At 35.9% G+C, this 15512-nt stretch overlaps 1 pseudogene; it reads left to right on the top strand.

Annotated features, from left to right (window-relative positions):
* The window catches only part of LOC105707200 (small ribosomal subunit protein uS2-like), a 44016-nt pseudogene that overhangs the window by 22219 nt on the left and 6285 nt on the right, over window positions 1-15512 (top strand).

Genomic DNA, 15512 nt, shown 5'->3' with positions numbered 1-15512 from the left:
GATTGGTTAACGCCTCAATTAAGTGGTGAGAAACAAAAGGCTGATTTATATGAGGCTAATGAAACTTAAACTTTAGAGACCTTCATTTTCATAGACCTCTTCCAAAGGCCCTGAACCTCATTTTGTATTCATAATTTTGTATTCTTTTTTGGAAAGAGATCTCTTCAAATTATGTATGTTTTAGGGGTCCACAAAACAAAGGATCTTCTTCTAGTTAGATAGGACACATAGCTCTCCTAAGTATCATCTACATCAAAACTTCTTTAGAAGTCTCTATTTTGAGGCAGAGTAATGCTCTGTTGCCCAGGCTGGAGTGCAGTGGTTCGATCTCGGCTCACTGCAACCTCCACCACCCAAGTTCAAGCGATTCTTGTGTCTCAGCCTCCCAAATAGCTGGGATTACACCTATGCACCGTGACGCCCAGCTAAATTTTGTATTTTTAATAGAAGTGAGGTTTCACCATGTTAGCCAGGCTGGTCTCAAACTCCTGGCCTCAGATAATCCACCTGCCTCGGCCTCCCAAAATGCTGGGATTGTAGGCAAGAGCCACCCCGCCTGGCCTACGAATACTTTTTCTACAACATACATAGGTCATTTGTAAGTTTTGTATGATACCTTGTGTAATATGATGTTAAGTTAGGATAGCCATATCAAACAATATGTAATTCACATTGGTTGCCCTAGGAATTCTCATGAAAAGTTTGGATTGAATGAGGGTGAGAAAACTCCTCACAGTTAAAAAAAAAAAGGAACTGGTTGGATGAATTATTATTAGTAGCATCTTTGACTGCATATGTGACAGGTGGTAGCAAATAGTAGAGGAAAAAATGGCATTGATCGCTAAAGTATTGCCTCTCTAAATTTCATATTGTGACACTTGGTTGGCAGAACTATGTGTCTGATAGAATTTTAAAACATTTAAGGGGTAGGTGACATCCCAACCTACTTTCATTTCTGTTTTTGCTTATGAATGATTCAAAGAGGAAGAACACTTGATATATAAATTTTCTTTCTTTTTTTTTTTTTTTGAGATGGAGTTTTGTTCTTGTTGCCCAGGCTGGAGTGCAATGGTGCGATCTCGGCTTGTTGCAACCTCTGCCTCCCAGGTTCAACTGATTCTCTTGCCTCAGCCTCCCGAGTAGCTGGGACTACAGCCGTGTGCTACCACGCCTGGCTAATTTTTTGTATTTTTGGTAGAGATGGGATTACACCTTGTTAGCCAGGATTGTCTCAATCTCCTGATCTCATGATCTGCCTGCCTTGGCCTCCCAAAGTGCTGGGATTATAGGCATAAGCCACCATGCTTGGCCAACTGTTGCTATTTTGATGTGCTCTTTTCTGTAGCCAATCAGCACCTTTTATTTCCTGACATTCCAATGCTCATTTATTAACTTGCAATATTCCCAAAAAAAAATTTGCCTTGTAATAATGTATATAGAGTTTGTAGTAAAGAGCTTATAAACCAATGAACAGCATTAAGAGGGGATAAGTGATGCATGATAATGTCCCCTGGAACAGGGGGAAGAGCAGATTAAGGTGTAGATGACCATTAGAAGTGGAGGGAAGAGAAACTGAACACAGATTTTTCCTGATGTAGAAGGTTAGATCATCTGTTGATTGAGGAGGTATGGCAGGAAACCTCAGAAGAGTGATGACACGAGATTTGGAATAGCACCTGAGCACAGGAAAAGGAAGCCAACCAGCCAAGAGTAAAAGGATTGCCAAGTAGTGCAAAGGGTCAAGGTGAATTAGGAAATTGCAGATTTGGCATGGTATGAATCAGCAGTTACACAATTTTCTCCAGCAGTATTTGGCAAACTAGAAGCAATAGTAGAGAGAACCAGATGGTTGTTTGACTCTGAGCTGGGACTTGGCAGAATAGATAGGCAGAAGTTCAAGGGAGCACTGAGAGTGCTGGTAAGATTATCCATCAAAAGACTGAATAAAGTGTTCGAGCTAAGCAGTAAAGAAAAGGAAGAGGGTGGTTAAGAGAGGGGAAAACAGACCGGGGTCTGATATTTTGGAGTGTGGGGGTGGAAGAACAAAGGTTATGGTCAAGTAACATAGTTCTTATAAAATAACTTGTGGAAACTCATCACTGTTTAGATAAATTATAGTAACAATTGATAATTTTTTTCTGCAGTAAACTCTATCTGTTGCTTCCAGTCACTGCATAATATTCACTGAAATTCATGTAGTCTTTTAAAATAGGTCTTATAACAAGCTAGTCACAATGACCTCATCCAACATTATAGCATTTGACTTTTTAGTATCAGTTGAGAAAACATGTGATTGCTCTATAATTAGAGAACTTGGAGCAATACCATTTAGTAGTTTTGCCAGTGGAAAATCAGATTAGTTTAATTAAGCCAGGTCTCCAAGAGTAGAGGCAATTATTTTTATATTAAATAAAACAAAACAGAAAAGGAGATGCTTTTCTATCCTCAGCTTTGGTTGTGGCAACAAAATTAGAGAATTCCTCAGGGAGAAAACATGAGGACCTTCTGGTCCTGTCTGACCCAGAGACAGTTTAACCCTTGGGGGAATTATAATAATTTCATTAATTAAAATAAGGAGAGAAGGACTGGCAAAATCCTAACAGCAAGCCTTGTTGGCTCTTAAAGATCTCCCACATCTTGCTGTGCTGTTTGTTATGAATATTTTATTGGCTCCTTCTCCTTAACACTTGCTATAGCTATCTCAAGTCAGGCTATATGTACATTTAGATTGAATCCAGGGAGTTGAGAAGATTGAGATCAATGTTGTGACTCTTTAATTCTCTGTAATATCATTGAGGTCTTTTTGAAGGTAATTCATTATCAGTGTGTTCAGGTACATTGCACAATGGTCTTCAAACTGAGGTACGTGAACTTTCCCTAAGACTCTTTGAGAAATGTGGAAGCAAAAGTAGTTTGTAGAAAAGCTTTTCTGAGATTCTCAATTTTCACAAATACTCTTCACTAAATGAATCTGCCTGAGGATGTCCCTTGGCCTCTTTTCCCACCTCCCCTTTTCCAATCACTCTTCACCGCCTTGTTAAAAGAATGAAATACCTTTGAACCATCTGGAATCTTACTTGGGCTTAGTTTAATGTCCTAGAGGTTTTTACACATCCCTTTTATACATTCACAGCATTAAACTAGTCATATTTCAAAATGTTGGTGCTGGGGTTAAAGAGAGTAAATGGCTGTTAATGACTGGATTACAAATTATTTTGCAGGTTAGGTGTTCCAATTCTTTGCTACTAACAAAATTGAAGGAAGACCTAATAAAATTGTCAGCTTAAACTTAATAAAAATTAAATTTTGATGATAAATTATCTATGATTTTGGGTTTGTAATTCAGAAGTTCAAAGATTTGAGTGACATTGCCATAAGAAAACACTTTCCATTCCCATCTCCTTATTTGTGTAAACACTTGTGAGTATTATATGTAAAACAAAGAATATGAACAATATTGATGTTTAAGCTTGTCTTATTCTAGTAATAAGTAATATTCACCAAAGAATACATGAACTAACTAGGCAACAAAACAGCCTATCCATCAAATTAATAGAATTACCTCCAAAAAAATTGTTATGCTTAAAAATTAGTTATGAAATATATGTAGTATGTATATTTATGTTAGTTGTATACTAATAACAATTATAATGCTAACTTAGTTCTGAAGAAATGTTACCACAGTCTTAAGGTCACAAAAAAATAAAGCAACAAAATGTCAATGTACATACATATTTTGCAGAGAAGTATGATGGGGTGTTAAAAAAGACTTTCAAGCATAAAATACATTGCATTAGCATACATTTCTATGGGGAAAGTGTAATGGAAACATGAGTTCAAGGAGAAAATGTAAAATTTTTGGCTATTGTAGAAAAGTTTTTCATATTTACATTTCATTAAATATGAGTATTTAAGATTCACTGGATAAATTTTAAGGTAAAAGATAAGACTTACTTCAAAATGTCAATATTCCAATGCCCCAGAAATTATATGTTTTGCAATTATTTAAAATTAGAATAAAAAATTGAGATGGTTACTTAAAAACATGTGACACCATACTTAGTTTTTCAAAATTCTTTTATAACACACAAGCCATAAAAGTCTGAAGACCACTGCTGTGAGATAGAGGTTCTCTTTCTGATGGGATTTAAGAATCACCTAGGGAGCTTGGAAAACCTGCAGCTCTTTGGGCTTAACCCCCAGAGATCTCTACTGTGTAGATATGGAGAATGTGAGGTTTTAACAAGCACTCCCTAATCACTGGTGGTTCTGATGTGGGATCTGTGGAGCTACGACTGAGAATTACTGCTTCAAGGTTTCTTCTCCGATCACAATGTATCAGCAAAAAGCTGCTTACTTGAATTGTTTATGTTTTTTTGAGTAGGAGTGGGGGCATCTGTAGAACTGCCTTCTCTGAGTCACATTTTGCATTACACCATCACCTTTCATTTGGGATACCCTGAGTAAGCTTTATGAAGCCATTCCTGCATTTGTAAAGAAAATTATCTAAGATGTCTTTCTATGACCAGCTCTCCCCACCTCCCACTGCTGTCCACATATCATAAATTTCTTTCAGAATTAGATGCTAAAGAAAGTGTTGCTTCTTTGGGAAAATATTGGCATGTATTTTTCCTTAGGAACAAATCAGTAAACTGGTTTTGTTTTTATTTTCTTTTGGTATGCAGGGAATCTCAGAGCAATTTTGTGACCAGACGTGTGAGTCCCAACCCCTGTTTATGACTTTCTGTTCTAATTAATATTTTTCTTGCACCTTATTTTTAATCAGTTTTTTCTTATTTTCATAAACCTCCTCAATCCTTTATAGGAAAGTATAAATACGTAAATAAATAAGCAAAAATAATTCTCTGTATATATTTTTAGGATGTATGTAATACAGTAGATTAGAACAAAGTATATTCTACTTTACCTAGCGTGTGTGTGTGTGTGTCTGCAAAGGAAGTTTGCTTTGCTTCTTGCTTCTGGGAGTAGAGGAGATTTTTGAAATTCACTACATTTTGGGTGTACTTAGCTATAAGGCATATTGGGGTTTTAGGTACATATCTGGGTAAAGGGATGTGGGATAGACTAGACAGACTTGGGGAATAGCTGGATGCCAAGGCTTCAGTTCCATCAGAGAACAGTAGTACACAGCAAATAAGAAAAGGAAATAGAATCTATTAATGTGGAGCAATCTAAGTAAATAGGGCTTCCTAGTCCACAGAATTCCTTTTAAAGGAGGTTCAGATCTCATGGGCTGGTAACCATGAAGGTGCCAATATTCCTCCAAATATACCTTAAATCTTTTAAGACTCTTTCAAAATAATTTTTTGGTAGTAAGTAGAAACTGAATCATTTACTTGTCCTACATTTTTTGAATCCTATTGTATGTTCTTGACCTGCCTAGCCCAAGATTACAAAGCCAAATGAGACAAATAAGACAAAATTCTTGCTCTTAGAACTTTTCAGGCTTAGATTAGAATCCTGTGAGGGCTGCTTTTTTATAAATTAGGAAAAGATATCCCCTCTAGGCAAAGTTAGGAAATGATTTTCCCTATAAGGCTTCTCCTGAGGGGACTTGGAGGGGATATCTTCCTTCCTTGATGAAGGAAGCCCCCATTTCCTTCTTAGTGAGAGTGTCCTTATCAGGGAACCACTTGCACAACCACATGCCCTCAGGATGCCTTAAATGAGAGAAACTGGCAAAGTGGGAGTGCTAAGTGCAAGAACGGAGTCCAATGCAGCAGGGACTGTCAAGGGTTAGAGGAGAGCAGAGACCTTGTCTGCAGTAGGGTGTGCGGATGGAGAACCAGCTCCAGCAGAAAATGTAGAGACCCAATCCTGACAGTTCTTGATGATTTTTAAGAAAAGCTGGAAATGTGAATTTTTTGTGACTTTTGACTTTTAAATATTGTGTAGAGTAAATACATGCTTGCAGGCTGTACCTGGCCTTCAGGTTGCCATTTTGAATACTCAAGTCAAGGTAAATCAACCAGTTTTTTTCTGTGCTAAGATTTTCTTTTTCTTTTTTTCTTTTTTTTTTTTACAATGAAATAATTATCTTTAAAGAAGGCATATAAATCCAGATAATTCAAGGAGTGTTTTGCTTAAATTATATGAAATGCCAATTTGATCTTATTACCTAATTGGATAGATTTAGATTCAGTGTGTCAGAGAGTGAATGACAGAAGTAACACTTTAAAAATAAAATGAGAAAACCCAAAACAATAATATTCTTGACGCCTTTGATTAGGCATTGTAGGGGATATGGGAAAGTACTAACAGATAAAATATAAAATTTATAAAGGGCTGGGTTATATAATACATCTCAAATTAGATAATCTGGTCATATTCCACAACTAAAATAAAATGTAGTCTCCATAGTCTAAACTGAGCAAAAATTCTGTAATTCTGTGTTAGCTATTCATATAGGCTCACACACCACCTCTACTGAAATGATCAGACAACCTAAAGTATGCCACTGATACAATTTTCTTAATTTAACAATAACCATCTATACTATTAGGCGCTTCAAAATAAAAATAACCAAATTATGTACCCTTGCCCCCTATACTGCTTCAATAATGACATTTGTCATAGTAGGCCTTTTTTTCCTATATAGAATCAATTGCAAATAAAAAATGATCTATAAATAAATGGTAATTAGGAAAATATAAGGAAGCAGAGTCTGAACAGGTATTGTATATTTTTTTAAAGGCTGTGTAAGTTCTAGGTGACAGCTCTGAGAATCTTCTAGCTTTATAAGCTGATCTTTTTCCGTGTAAAAAAAAATTATTCTGAGATTTAATATACCAAATCAGACTCCCTTTCCAATTTCAGTTTGGATGCACTGTGGCAAACTTTCTGAATGTTATAAAATGAGATATCAAATGAAATACTGTTTATGAACCACAAAATCACTTCAAATAAATGAAATTTTATTACTTGAGTACATGTATTATAAACTGATCTATAACCCAAGCAGCATTTACTAAAAAATAAAATGAAGGATATTACATAGTAATATGTAATGACAATAAAGTCCTGAATTAGGATACTAACTCCAAATTTTTTAATTAATTCAAGACTAGTTATTCCTGTGTGCAAATGGTCAAAAAGCTTGATTTAAGTTGTTAAGTAAAAATTTTGGGAAGTTAAATATAGATTAACATTTTAAATATAACTGTCCCAATTTCATAAAGAAGTTAAAAAAGGTTAAGTGTCTTAATGACTATGCTGGGAATTCCTTTATAAATCTACTCTTGAGCATGTGATTATGACAAAAGAGAGACAGATACATTATTTTGTCTTGCCCATTGAATAGACTCAATAATTACCAGATTAAATTGGAGTTGGTAGTTGCAAGTGTCAGCATTTTTCAGCTTGAAACTTTTTTTACATGTAACCGACAGTATTATTTGCCTACATCAATGTCACTTCCTCTTTTGTCCATATGTCCAGTCCCAGGGTTAAAATCACAACTGATCTGAACCAGTTGTGGCAATTCAGATCCTCTTTCACAGTGACAGGTATGAGAATGGACATGGGATTCAGTTATGGCCAGTGAAACACGAGGGGAAGCCTTCTGGGATTTCTGGGCAATATTTTTTTCTCTTTAATTAAAAAAGGAAAGCAATGACAAGTAAGAAGTATATTTTCTCTACAATTTCTTTTGTACTTTGGATATGGTCCTAAAGGACAGGAAGTTTGGAGCTGCTCTAACTATTTTGTAACAATAAGGTAGAAGGCCAAGAGAATTACAAAGAAACTGACCCAACACCCTGAGACTGTACAACTGCTGAAACAACCTTTGAATCACTACGTCCAGACTTCTTTTTACAGGAAGAAAAAAATACATTTTTTTTTTTTTTTTTTTTTTTTTGAGACGGTGTTTCGCTCTTGTTGCCCAGGCTGGAGTGCAATGGCGCGATCTCGGCTCATCGCAACCTCCGTCTCCTGGGTTCAGGCAATTCTCCTGCCTCAGCCTCCTGAGTAGCTGGGATTACAGGCACGCGCCACCATGCCCAGCTAATTTTTTGTATTTTTAGTAGAGACGGGGTTTCACCATGTTGACCAGGATGGTCTCGATCTCTTGACCTCATGATCCACCCGCCTCGGCCTCCCTAAAAAAATACATTTTTAATTGATTAGGCCACTGATAGCTAAATTGTTTCTTACTTGCAGCTGAATGTATTTTACCTGGAATACCATATAAATGCAGGGCCAGTGTTGTGCCAGAGCCAGCTCACACTGGCTTGTGAGATGATTGTGCCAATTTCCAATTCCGCATTCAGTGACTTTAAATCATTCTGGTGAATAGTTACACTCTGGAACTAGGCCAAAGATATATATCCAGGCCTTTTTCACCAGAGAGCTGGTTGTTAAACATTTTTATCCGCATCACACCACTAGGTGACTTACATTAACTCCTACAGATAATGTCATAGCAACTGCTATGCTAGCTATCATCTTTTAAAGTGCATTTTTAATACTAAATGGGTAATAAGTTATATCAAGATATTTTTAATTTGTGAAATTTTAAAACTAGAAGACACTTTAGTAAATTTAAAAAGAGTTAAATTAAATACTGGGTGATTTTAAAACTAACCTAACATTATATAAACTAATTAATAGCAGAGTTGAGTCTAGAATTTGACTCTTTATTCCCATTTTGGTGATCTTTCTAGTATATCATATAGCCATTGTATTATTTGTATAATAATTATTATTATTATTTGAGTGCCAACACCTATCTTCAAATCAAAATAGTAAGTTAGCAAATACTCAATTTCTGTATAATAGACTAGACTCGTTTTGATGATGCATATAACATTTAATTATATATCATAAGGTTTGGTCTATTCAGCAAAGATACAGACCTTGAAGAAGCCTGACATATGGAAACTTAGCATGAGATTGCAAACTGCCAACAACCTTCAATTATCATTACTCACAGTAAGTCCCAATAAGTAAGTAGATGATCAGAATTGAGCTTGGATCCCCCAAGTACACCAAAGATATTTGTACACAGGGGGATCTGCTGCCCAAATCCATTCTCCAAAGGCTGAAGGACTGTCAGCAGAAGTCTGAGCTCCTCTGCTGAAATGAAGATAGACAGTTTTGAAAGATAGTAATGCATTGTGAAATGGAATGAATTTTTAAAGGATCTAGACTAGACTCGTCAATGTATGGCAAGATTCTGACAACTTATGTTTGAAATAGCTAACCATATTTGCCAACAATGATCAGATATTAGAGACACTCAATACTAGTTAAGAGTTCTGGTGGGAGCTTTACAGTGCTAGTGAGAATGAAAATTGGGAAATTTCTGGAAAGCAATTAGACAATGTACTGCATATCAGGAAACTTAATAAAAAAGTTAAAATTTTATGGAGAGATAGAATGCAATGTATCATATATGTTTAGGCTAATGATCATAAGAACACGGATTTTCGTTCTACTATAAGGACACATGCACATGAATGTTCATTGCAGCACAGTTTACAATAGCGAAGACCTGGAACTAACCCAAATGCCCATCGATGATAGACTGGACAGGGAAAATGTGGCACATATACACCATGGAATATTATGCAGCCATCAAAAACGAGTTCGTGTCCTTTGTAGGGACATGGATAAACCTGGAAACCATCATTCTCAGTAAACTGACACAAGAACAGAAAATCAAACACTGTGTGTTCTCACTCATAGGTGGGTGTTGAACAGTGAGAACACATGGACACAGGGAGGGGAGCACTATACACTGGGGTCTGTTGGGGGGAAATAGGGGAGGGACAGTGGAGGGTGGGGAGTTGGGGGAGATAGCATGGGGAGAAATACCAGATATAGGTGAAGGGGAGGAAGGCAGCAAATCACACTGCCATGTGTGTACCTATGCAACAATCTTGCATGTTCTTCACATGTACCCCAAAACCTAAAATGCAATGAAAAAAAAAAGAACACAGATTTTAAGTCTGACTGTTTTGTAATGTCTATATTTATTTTCTCTAGAGCCTATATCTTAAATGTATTCTGCAAATTAAATAGACACTGTATGTAAACTGCTTCATGCAGTGTGATTGCTCAATCCATAGAAATTGCATTATTGATGTTTGGAGGTAAATAAAACTGAAGCTTTCCTGAAAAAATCAGCTCTTGTTTATTCTGAGGAGACAAGTGATTTAGGATTGGAGAAATACTTTTAATTATATATCTGTCTTTTGAAAGTCTGAAATGTTAACCGTACACATCACTTTTTCAGTTAAAACTTTATTTATTTATTATTTTGAGATGGAGTCCTGCTCTGTCACCCAGGCTGGAGTGCAGTGGCACGATCTTGGCTCACTTCAACCTCCACCTCCTGGGTTCAAGCGATTCTCCTGCCTCAACCTCCCAAGCAGCTGGGATTACAGGCACCCACCACCACTACCAGGTAATTTTTGTATTTTCAGTAGAGACAGGGTTTCGCCACAGTGGCCAGGCTGGTCTCCAATTCCTGACTTCAAGTGATCTGCCTGCCTCAGCCTCCCAAAGTGCTGGAATTACAAGTGTAAGCCATCGTGCCTGGCCAAAACTCTTGTTAATAATGTGTGTGTGTGTGTGTGTGTGTGTGTGTGTGTTTTGAAGAATGGCTTCGTGGCCTTGTGGGGTGCTTTAGGAATATGATTGGCTTGTTCAGGGTCATGGGAATTTAGTTTTTAGGTCCTCAATTTGAGAATGAAGATAGGTAAATGTTATGTTAGAGGAAACTGTATTAATTTGCATGCTTGTAGGTAAATGACGTGTGTTTGTGTGTGCGTGCGCACGCATGCACACATGCACTTTGAAGGGCAGATGGGGTCCTGGGTCGAAACTGAGTGAGTGTTCCAAGGTGAGTGTAATAATTTCCAAGGTGCGTGGAATTCCAAGGTGAGTGGAATGATTTGGGAAAGGTGCTAATGCTTCTTTGTATTTGTAGTACCTAGTAGAGTGCTTGGCATTTGTAGATAGTTAAATGTGTCTGTTAAAAGCATGTGCAATTATCTGAGGATATTAGGAGTGAGAATGCAAGCCAGGTGTTTTGCATGAAGTTAGAGCAGTTTCTGGGGTTTATAATATGGTTTGATCATCCTGGCTGAATGAAGACATAAGAGAAAATGTGATTCAATATATAAATTACTCAGTTTCTTCTTATCCCCAGTGGAAAGGCATATCCCCAAAGTTTGCTGATTTGGAAAATCCTTATTTTTGCAAGAACTGAATTCCCTTGCTTGTTATTAATCAGCATTCTGCTGGCAACTCTTGTTCCTTCTCTGATCTTAGCCCTTTTTTGTTTTTCTTGTTAAAAGATCTATTTTAAAAATCAGTTATGTAGCCCAACTATTTCAAAATCTCATTTCATCTCATTTGTCGTTTATTAATGGGCCTATTTTCTCTTCAGTGTTTCTTATCTCCCAGATATATTTCAAGAAACTCTTTTAAATCCCTGGGACTATTGCGTCACTAATTCCTTTTACTGAAAAAAAAAAAAAAATCAGACTCAAACTTTAATTACTATGTATTACCCCCACTTTTCAGTTTCAAGTATTTTTTTCTTATAAATCTAGAATTATGAAAAATCCTTAGTGAGTCCAGGCTGAATGTGTTTTGGTTTTGAGAAACTTATCAGATGAATTATTACTTATTACTATTTACCTGTAGGTTATTTGAGGATAGTCTTGTCTTCTTTTAATCTAACAATCATCCATGCCATCTATCATTATGGTACACAAAGATGCAGCTTGTTTTGTAGATATTTCATATTTTCCCCTAACTTTACTTGTTTTTGGTGTCTTAATTTTTAAAAATAGGCTTATCTGGAACCCATTTTTAATAAATCTTCCCTTCTAAACATGGCTCTTGCTAGTGTTCAATTCCAAGAGCCATTCTCCTTTTGCTTTTCAATATTCATTAAGTGCTGTTGAATAGCAGACCCAAGAAAAGAAAGAAGCATTTGCCTTCAGGATAGCAGAAAGAACAGTAGGTTCAGAGTCAGGAATCCACTCTTACACTTTCTGCCTCACACTTGATTTTACTTTTTTGAATTCAGGCTTTCCTATCCCTCTTTCTCCATCTAGAATCAATAATCTCCCTTCTCCATGGGGAGAAATGCCAGATATAGGTGATGGGGGATCGAGGCAGCAAACCACGTTGCCATGTATGTACCTATGCAATAATCCTGCATGTTCTGCACATGTACCCCAGAACCTAAAGTGCAACAAATATATATATATAATATATATATATATAAAATATATATATATATAAAGAAAAAAAAGTCCCTTCTCTTCTTATCTAATACTGAGAAAACACATAGGAAATTTTGCAAAGCAGTATGAATGCCTGTGATAAAGGGCATTGCGTAAATGTCCAGTATTATTATGCTGGAATCTTGTCGTTACTCTGTATGCAAAAGTATAAGATTTAGAATAATATTAGCTCCTTTCAACCTCCAGTCCAAGGATGTTCAGTTACCAAATACTAGCAGAATGGTATTTTGATTCTTATTTTGTAGGACACAGCAAAGCTCCAAGACACAGTAGATTTATGCTATTATTTTTTAATGATGATTAGTGTCATTATTATGTTTGGGAGAGGCATGGAAATGGAGGGAATTGAGGGCAGGATGTTCTGTTTTTGCTTATTTGTTTCAATGAGGAAAAAGGCAATGCAAGAGAGGGTCCTAACTGAGGTCTAAATGGTCCAAATAGCTCAGTTTATATATGAAAGAAGGGAAAAGATGCTAAGATGTTGCATAATACAAATGAAATTTATGTAAATATTGACACCATTGTGAAACCCCCAAATTTGAGATCAGGTCTCAGTTAATTTAGAAAGTTTATTTTGCCAAGGTTGAGGAAACGTGCTTGTGACACAGCCTCAGGAGGTCCTGATGATATGTGCCCAAGGTGATCAGAGCACAGTTTGGTTTTATACATTTTAGGGAGACATGAGACATCAGTTAATATATATAAGATGAACATTGATTCAATCTGGAAAGGTGGGACAACTCAAAGAAGGGAGGAGGCTTCTGGATCATGAAAGATAAATGGTTGCATTCTTTCGAGTTTCTGAGTAGCCTCTCCAATGCAGGCAATACGGATAAATCATATATGCATTTATCTCAGTGAGCAGAGGGGTGACTTTGAATAGAATGGGAGGTGGATTTGCTCTAAGCAGTACCAGCTTGACTTTTCCCTTTAACTTAGTGATTTTGGGGGCCCAAGATATTTTCTTTCCAAATTTCTCCCCCATGTTTTGTAATATCTTTTGGAGAAAGCTTTTTAGAAGAAAATGAGCCTCTGGTCCCAGGTTTTGTCTGATCTCTCATGGCAAGGATGATTTGTTCATAGACAGCTAAGTCCCAAGTTATTAGGAAAGTTTTTTTTAGAAGGTTGTGAAGTCTCATGTCCTGTGAAGAGAAAATAGGGGGAGTAAGAGAGAAAAACAACACCACCACCAAAAAGAACAATCCTTGAAGATCTATATAGGCCACATTACTCTGAAGTCCACATATCGGTAGGCAGTTATGAAAGTGATTTTTGTATGTAAATAAGTTGCTGTTATTTTCTTCTGAAGTTTACATTGTCTAGCTTCAGTTCTCAGAGCTTTATGAAAGTGCAGCTTTGTTTTCAGTGACTCCAAATTAGAAAAAAAATTGAAAACATTATTTTGAAAACTTGTAGCTAAGAAAAATTTGAATTTGGTCCAAACTGTAGAAAATAATAAAATTGAAAATCATTAGATAAGACTAGAATCTAACAATAGGTGTATTATGTTTTCAAAACATAATTTTTATCTCTCCAGTTTCCCATTTTTATTAAAGACAAATCATGGTAGGACTCATATGCTTCATTTTACTTAGTCTAATTATTTATATATAGTGAAGCAAGAATAATTATTTTTTACATAGGCTTTTAAATTGGCTTTGATGGAACTTTGTTCCACAGAAGGAATCTCAGATAAGAGATTTTTAAAGCCAAGCCCAGTGATGGATTTGTGCCACAGATACCATGAATTAGGTGATTCTTTCTTTTTGAGGTGCCAAGGTAAACTTGGGGCTCCTGGGCCTGTAAAGTGACATTCTTTACTCACCACAGGTTATGAAACCTGTACAGGAACGTTATGAGGCCAGTTTCCCCAAGGGGCTTTATTGGCTCCATAAGAAGTTTGATTTCTTAAAGAAAAGCACACCATTTCAGTCAAAGACTTGGTGAAATAACCAGGTTCTCCACTTGTGTCCTGTTGTAAAATGAAAATTGATTCTTATTGCAAATAACTGTATTGCCATAAGTGAAGAATACTCACAAATAGTTTTCAAATTCTGGAGAAATCAGGTAGAGAGAAACAAATATGCTCCAAATTTGGTTCGTAGGAGTATACAAAACTGTTAAAAGCTGTCAGTAGCTCAAAAGAAGTTTCTTGACTCTAGAAAAAAAAAAAAGATCAGCAATGTTTAAAGCAAAAAGTCAAAAATATTACTTTAGTCTTCTGTCAGTTCAGTTTACATTGTTAACTTCTGTTCTGCTTGATATTCATGAGCATTTCAGCTCTCCATGAGATTCCTGGAAGTTTTCTCCTCTATTCTAATGTCACAATTTCCAAAGTTATCAGAAACCTGCATTTAAGAACACCCAGCTCCTTCTAAGGAGGACCAAAACAAGACAACAATTGTCCATGGATGACAAAAGGTTTTAGAGCAGCCATAGTCAAAGACACAATTGACAAGGAAATTTGTTACCTCTTTGGCACACAATAATTTAACATAACAATTATAATTATTCCTGATAATGTATACTAAGTCATATCAGAATTATAGGAGTTTCCCATGATTTTAGAGCACATACCAATAACATATTTTTACAAATACAGTCTAAAGAAAACTAAACACCATTTCATATTTGACAATGTTTCCTATATAATGTTTATACCAAATAAGCCAAACTATATCATTTTTGGACTTTAGGTAACCTAATACCTTAAAGGATAAATTAGGTTAGAAAATGACAAGTATATAATTTGATTTTGGAAAGTTTGTCAAATATCAAAGGTTTAAAACTCTTGATCTCATAAAACAGGATCATTGATTTGACCAAAGTGATAACTCAAAGATTTCAAAAAAGGCCAAAACCTACATTATTTGAGAGAGGAGACTCAATGTTTCAAACAACAAGCCCTAATAAAAACAGCATGAAGTCAATTAAATGTGTTTTTCAAAATTTTATAAACAATCTATAAAATTTTAATCTTGACCATAGCATACAACTTCCATAAGACTTTTATAACTTTATAACATTTATTAAGAAGTCAGTTAATGCTTCAAGAAAACGTTGTTAATTTGACACAAGGGCCTATATGCTGGTCTTGCATCAGTGTGCCTTATCAATTATTAATTTATAGAGAGACTGAACTTATTTTATCTTTCAAAATCAGCCCTTACAATCTCATGTGCCCACCTCTTCTTTAATAGTCCCGGGGCCTTGAGTTGAAATACCTTT

The sequence above is a fragment of the Aotus nancymaae genome, unplaced genomic scaffold (assembly GCF_030222135.1).
Source record: "Aotus nancymaae isolate 86718 unplaced genomic scaffold, 86718_ANA_hifiasm-v0.15.2.pri h1tg000011l, whole genome shotgun sequence".
Classification (NCBI taxonomy): domain Eukaryota; kingdom Metazoa; phylum Chordata; class Mammalia; order Primates; family Aotidae; genus Aotus; species Aotus nancymaae.
This window is presented reverse-complemented; position numbering and strand designations above follow the sequence as displayed.